The sequence below is a fragment of the Pteropus vampyrus genome, unplaced genomic scaffold (assembly GCF_000151845.1).
Source record: "Pteropus vampyrus isolate Shadow unplaced genomic scaffold, Pvam_2.0 Scaffold92, whole genome shotgun sequence".
NCBI classification, from domain to species: domain Eukaryota; kingdom Metazoa; phylum Chordata; class Mammalia; order Chiroptera; family Pteropodidae; genus Pteropus; species Pteropus vampyrus.
Genome location: NW_011888873.1, coordinates 344,789 through 352,653, shown reverse-complemented (window position 1 = coordinate 352,653; position 7,865 = coordinate 344,789).

The following is a 7,865-nucleotide window of genomic DNA, read 5'->3' as shown; positions in this document are numbered from 1 at the left end:
ATTAAAGGTCTACTTTAGTTATCTTCTAATCCTTTCTTACCTTATTTTGGTCCTCTCCCCTCCTCCTGCCTTCGTAGACAAATCGCTTATTATCGATTTACTTCTGAATATCTTGAACTTTATTTAATAATTAAAAAAAAATTTTCATTACAGTTGGCATACAATATTTGTTTTAGCTGTACAACGTAGTGACTAGACATTTATGTAACTTACAAAGTGATCATCCCAATAAATCTAGTACCCATCTGACACCATACGTAGTTATTACAATATTATTGCTGATATTCCCCATGCTATACTTTAGATCCCCAAGACTATTTTGTAACTACAAATTTGTACTTTTTAATCCCTTCCTTTTTTCACACCCCCAATCCCCCTCAAAATGTTCTCTGTATCTATGAGTTTGTTTTTGTTTTGTTCTTTATATTCCACATATAAGTGAAATTATATAGCATTTGTCTTTCTCTATCTGACTTTGCTTAGCACAATATCCTCTAGGTCCTTCTATGTTGTTGCAGATGGCGAGATTGCATTCTTTAAAAAAATGTTCTTGAAGGTTAAATAATATTACACTGGATATATATATAATCTCTTCTTTATCCATTCACTCATTGACAGATACCCAAGTGTCTTCATATCTTGGCTATTGTAAATAATGCTGCAATGAACAATGGATACACATGTCTCTTCAAAGTAGTATTTTGGATTTCTTCAGATAAACACCTAGAAGTGGAATTACTGAATCTTTCTTTGTCTCTTGTTTTAAAGTCTATTATGTCTGATATAAGTATTGCTACCCCATATATATATTTTTTAATTTTTATTTTCATGAAATATCTTTTTTTTATTCCTTTACTTTTAGTTCGTGTGTGTCTTTCGATCTGAAGTGAGTCTCTTATAGATAGCATATGTAAGGATCTTGTTTTCTTATTCATTTGGCCACCCTATTTTTTGATTGAAGCATTTATTTCTTTTACATTTGAAGTAATTATTGATATATGTGTAGTCATTGCCATTTTATTATTTATCTTTTTTTTAAAGAAGCTTCTCTAACATTTCTTACAATACTGGTATGGTGGTAATGGACTCCTTTAGCGTTTTCTTGTCTGGGAAGCTCTTTATCTGTCCTTTGATTCTAAATGATAGTTTTGCTGGGTAGAGTAATCTTGGTTGTGGGTTCTTGCCTTTTATCATTTTGAGTATTTCATACCAATCCCTTCCAGCTTGCAAAGTTTCTGTTGAGGAATCAGCTGATAGTCTCATGGGAGCTCCCTTGTAGGTAATTAATTGATGTGTCTTGGTTTGGGCCTCTTTGGGTTCATCTTGTTTAGGACTCTCTGTGCTTCCTGGGCTTGTATATCTATTTTCTTCACCAGGTTAGGGAAGTTTTCCATCATTATTTCCTCAAATAGGTTTTCAATGACTTGTTCTCTTCTCCTGGTATCCCTATGATATGAATATTGGTATGCTATATGTTGCTCCAGAGGCCCCTTAAACTATCCTAATTTTATTGGATTCTTTTTTCTTGTTGTTGTTCTGATTGAGTGTTTTATGCTACCTTACCTAAATCACTGATTCAGTTTTCTGCTTCATTGAATCTACTGCTGATTCTCTCTAATGTATTTTTCATTTCATGTATTGTGTTTTTTATTTCAGTTATTGTATTCTTCATTTCTGACTGGTTATTTTCATGTTTTCTGTCTCAATTTTTACATTTTCTATCTCTTTGTTAAAGTTTTCACTGAGTTCATCTACTTGTTCCCTAAGTTCATTGAGAATCCTTATAACCAATGTTTTGAACTTCACATCTAGTAGCTTGCTTGTCTTAATTTCTTGAACACTCTAAATGAACTAACATAGTTTCTGAGCCACAATAATTGGATAACTAAATATCCTTTTAACATTCGTATTAGCCATAGCTTGGATTAAAATATAATGGAAAATTCTATCCCATTGAATTAAATATCACACTTCAATATCAACACTACACTAAAAGCTCTAAAATTGAATTGGTGTAATTTTAATCTTCTAAGGGAAGTGGTTGGTATGGAGTTTCCATCCAGTCAGTACATGCTTTGACTTTTTAAAAAGTCTCTGAAGAGTGTTTGATTACTGTCAGGGATTAGATTTGTCCTTTTGTCCTGACTAAGTTCACTTTTCCATCGTTGCTGCCAATATTTTTTGCCATTGTGGGATTTTCCAAACTATTGCTTCGAAGTCAAATTAAAGGTTTTAGGCAATTTCAGCTTAAAAAATGCCATGTATCAGATACAATGAAGTGAGACTGAATTCTATCAGTGAGCAAGTTAGGTCAGATCTGCACAGTCATGGGTGAATATGGACAAAACCAAAACATTTGGGCTTTTTACTCTGCTCTTACATTCTAAGACAGCTTGTTTTCTTATTGATAGAGGAACAGTTATTCTAGAAATTTTTAAACAGAACATAGACCCTCAGAGTCTTTAGGAAATACAAAGGATGTTTAACTTGTGAATCTTAAAGTACATTATTTCCTTTTTTATTCACTGAATGGAAGTAACTCTTCTATAGGGCCAACTTAATTTTCCGTTATACTTCTTGCTTATTCAATGTCTCATCTCAGGATGTCTTTTACAATCCTTCTCTCCTTACCCAAGGTTGAGTTGGCTAATGACTAGGACAAGGCAGAAAAAAGTGATTGGATTGTGGATGGTTTTAATACTTTCCTCCTGCCCTATCCCCACTCCTGAAAGCCCTATGTAGCTACTCATGGAGAGAGTTTCTGGAACTTGACCTCTGAGCTCTGAAAAGTTGTAGAAGGACTAAGCAACCAGAATAAATAAGAACTACAAGTCAGAGATCCTTACTGATGAATGGAGAGAGGAGTAAAAAAAAACAGCAAGAAGGCCTTGGAAAATCTAGTAACATGCAAAGAAGAGAGAGTTCTCTTCAAACAACTTCCAGACTTATAGAATAAATCCTGCTTGCCACTGGACCAGTTCAATAAGTATTTTCTTGATTATTTTGTCTCCCCTTGATTCCTCCTGTCCCAAATTAGGAAGAATTGAAATAGCAGCCATTGGGAAAGGAAGAGAGTAAGGGAGAAAGAGAGAAACTGTTTATCTCTCTCTTAACTGTGTGACAGAAAAGAATTTTCTTTGAATGACAACCAAAGTGTTGATTATTTCATTGGAACTAAACATTTAAAAAAAAAATTCTGCTGTATCTTTTGTGTTTTAAAAGTCACTATTGGACTCTGTATTACCTAAGAATGCTCAGAAAATAATGAGACTGCCTTCTTTTACTTTTCTTTAATCCAAGAGTAAGGTAAAAATAGGCTCTTTCAAAAGTTAATGAAAATAAGAATTCAAATAAGTTTGCTTTGTGATGAGCATTCTACGCATCAGGTTTGTTAATTGTACTTGATATGAAGGACATTATGAAAATTTGGCCACACCCAGAATCCTATAAATGTAGGCTCTCCATGAAATGCTGGAAAAGTATAGAAAATCCAAATTATTCAGAATAGTTCATTTCAGGGATAAATATCTGATCACTTTTAAATCATTGACCAACAATCAGCAGCTGAGAAAAGGGCTTGAAAGAGAGTTTTAAAAAAGTGTAACATTATGGCTGACATTACTAGTTTCTGGTATACCTCAAATGGTCTTAAGTTTCATTGTTTGTCAAGAACATTTGTAAATCCTAATGGAGATGTTAAAGGACTTTGTGGCATCTAGCTGCTGACTCTTGAATATGATACAATTTGTGTTTACCTGAACAATCATGATCACTTGATATACGTTTATAGGTCATATTACAATTCTTGAGCTTTGCTTTTAAATAGCATGCTTCTTTTTGCTGAGTCTGCATGTAATATCCTTAAAACGGGAAGCAAGGTTTGGGTGAATACTTTCATACTTTAAAGCAAGGGTCCCCAACTCCTGGGCCATGGATTGGTAGTGGTCTGTGGCCTGTGAGGAACTGGGCCACACAGCTGGAGGAGAACAAAAGGTGAGCCAGCGAAACTTCATTTGTATTTGCAGTTGCTCCCCATCAGTAGCAATGCCTCGGCTCCACCTCAGATCATCGGGCATTAGATTCTCATAGGAGCACTCGTTCTTGGTGCCAAAAAAGTTGAGGACTGCTACTTTTAAGCATTATAAGTCTTCTAATGTGTGATTACAATTCTTTCACAAGAAAACTTTAGTGTCAGAAGAGGTTAAAGAACAAAGTGTTTGTCATCACACGAAGAGGATAGGGAGGGTCAAGAAGTTTTTGAAGCATGTGCCACTGGGAGTATAGATACGGCTTAACTACCACCACCAACAACAACAAAAATATGAGGCAGAAAGAAGTAGAGTGGTGTTTGAGTTCAATTTTAGGTGAAAATAACACTGTTTTGAATTATAATGTTGATTAGGAAGTTGGAGATATTTGGAACTTTGAGAAGATATCAGTGTTTGAAATTAAGATTTAGAAGTAGTAAACAAAAAGGAAACTCAAACTGAAGCTATGAGAAAGACGTTCACTTTGAGGCTAACCTCAAGATGCCATTCCCAATGCCAGAGTTAAAAGGACAAGAAAAATATAGAGATCCTCAAGGTTGAGAGGAGAAATAAAATGTTCCTTATTTTGATAATTTGAAGTCTTAGGAGTCAAGAATAAAAATATATTTTCTTGTGAAAATTAATAATTATTAAAGAACAATCATCATTTGTAAAAATATTGGTCTTTATATTGCTTCTTTTTAAATCAAAGCTAAGAAAAGTATTTGAAAATAATGATGGGCGGCTTTCATATTTGGGGAAAACAGGTTTAGCTATTTTGTTTATAAAATATAAACATTAAAATGTGTTTAATTTAGAGAATGTTAAATACCTTTGCGAAATAGTAAAAAGTTAAAACCAGAAAATATTTTTATTAATTTATTCCTGAGATTAAAGTATTTACCATCATAGTCTCAACTTCTAAAAGTAAATTTTACCCAGAAAGGTTGAAATAATTTTAATGATCTCACTGCAAAAATTAAAGTGTGTGGTCATTGAAATCTTTTCATGATAGCCTTGCCTAGTTATAATAAAGATTATTTTTAACTTTTGAAAATGTATAAAATAATAAAAAAATCCAAAAGCCTCTTTTCCTTCCCTCCCTCTCTCCCTTCTTTTCTCCCTCCTTCCTCACCTCCTTCCTTTCTTCCCCTTCCCCTCTATCCCTTCCTTCAGCAAATATGTGTACATTCATTTTCAGTGTACTATGCTGAGTGCTTTGGCTGATGACAGACAATAAGATAGAGTCTAGGGGTAATATAAAACATGTACAAAAATAATTATAGCACATGTTATAATATTTTCTGGTTCATTAGATATTAATTATTGAATGATAGTTATAACTGTTGAATGAACAAATTCTCTGTTCATTTCTGATTATGTTTAAGTAGTATTGTGAGACAAATTAGGATGGAATGATAGCTAACCTCAAAAATCACAGCGTTATAATTTTAAAACATTAAGTAAGTATATCATGAAGTAAATAAGTCTGTTGTACACTTTTGAATTTCATATGGATTTGGCTTTCTACAGAATATTCACAGCAAGTCATTAATCTTGAATTTTCAGATAATGTTATTGTCAGGCCATGCAGACTTAATTTATAGCAAGCTCTTAGAAGTGAGAAGTACATAAAATCCAAGCTGTTGACTATTAGTTTTAGTAAGTGCATTGAGGCAATTTTTAATGAGTGTTCTTTAAGTAATTCAGATTTTCAAACTTGATCATAAACCTTTCTAAAGCATTTCTCTGCCAACTAAGTTTTAAATAGAAACAGAAAAATTTATAGGCCAATATGTCAATAAAGTCTAATTTGGCATGTTAAGGAAAAAAATAAACATTTGTGGGGATTTTAAAAGTTAAAACATTGCTTACTATGCACTAGTCATAGTTGAAAAGAATTTCCTGAAGATTATGAATGCACTTAGCCATGCACACACATCTTAATTGCATAATTACTTGAAGAAACCACTCTAATTCATCTTGTTCCTTTTACATGGTATAAAAGAAACAAACTAATTATGACTTTACACTGAAGAAAAATACAGATCAGTACCATATTAACTAGGTTCATTCAATCTTATACACTCTGCTCCCTAGATAGCCAGAAATTGAAGAAATAAGTGACCATTTTAATGCATACTGTAACATTGTTCTTAAAGTATGAATGATATCATTGAAGCAACCCTCACTAAACGCTGGAAAGTAGGCTGGTTTTCTTCCATGTTGGAAACTGACAGCAACATGCTGATCAGGAAGCCACGTTCAAGGAGAATAACTTGAAATCGGGTAATGTGGATAAGGTGAAGATTTATGTGTGGTTGAGGGAAGATTCAAGAAATTGTTAGAACAAGGCACAGGCCAGTCTGATGACAAGTGAAACATTAATGTGAGCTAAAATTCAGGCATATGGTACAACATACAAATAAGAGCATGATAGAGAAGGAAATATTTGAACACGTATATATATATATATATATAGGCTTACACTAATGGAGTATAACTTTGCCTCTACGAAGGCCTTCAATTGAACTATAATAACCTGGTATATGGTCCCTTAAACTTCTTTTTGGAAAAGAATAGACAAGTCAGGACTACAGGAGCCAAAGGAAACTACTAGAACTTGAGTATTTAGAGCCTTGAAACCATGGGTACTGTCATACATAACAGCATGGAGCTTGAGAGGCCCAAGAGGTTCGGTTTAGTTTGAAGCCCACCAAATGTGCCCTTAGGTCAACTTCATGCTTGATTAATGTGGGTCTATAATTCAAATGATTTATATTAATTCTGTGGTGACTCCTAAAAATACCTCTCTTTTTTAGGGTTCCTTACATGAGGTTCCAGCCTAGAAAAGATACAACCTTACAGCTGTCAGAGGGCTCAATTTGTGCCCAAAGTGAGAAGTGAAGATCCTTTCTAAGCACAAGTAGGCTAGAAGTTGGTCATTTGCTTGTATCAGAACTGTGAGCAAAGCTTCTATATCAGTCATGTGCATAGGTAATGGCATTTACAAATCCAACAAATTTACAGTCAAAGTATAAGAGTCACTTCAATCACTTCTTTAAATATATTACAGGGTAATGCATGTCAAATTTTATTTCCAGTTAGCAGTTTCTGCTTGATTACAGATTTAGATTATAAAATCTGAAATGAGTTGTAATTTGGGGGTATAGATATATGATGTTTTAGTCAATTATATATTTTATCTAAAAATAAAGGTTTTCTAGGTCACATACAATTAATTTTCATATTTTTTACACGTTCGTTACAAAGGCAAACCAATGTTTTATATGTACTACACCATCTTTAGATGATTGATTTTAGATAAATGAAGTTACTTCTCTAATTATAAATTTCTACCCTAACTATAAGTTTCTCCCCTAATTTTTTTCAATGTGTAGATCATTCTCAAAATAAATTTTGATATTTTTCAGAATTTACATACTGGCAGTATTTCTCCCAGTTATATATCGGTAATCAATTAATATTACACTCAAAAAATTCTCAGTGAGGACACTTATTAAATCTATTGATCATTCTTTTAGTATAATTGGACTTACATTGCTTTTAATAAGAACTAAACCATATTGGCTAACAAATAAGAATTTGTTGTACACATCTGTTGGGAGATATTTCTTCAGGTGTCTCGTTTTTGTCTGTCTTGTGAGCAGAGGGACTGATTGCTATTGTTCTGCATTATTTTTTCAAAGATGTTTTTCATATCAAACATCTTTGAAAGATAAGAGATAGTGTCTCTATGGCAAAGGCAGGTTTGCTTAATATAATAATTATTAATATAATATAATATAATACAAAATAAATTCCTTTAAAACAAAT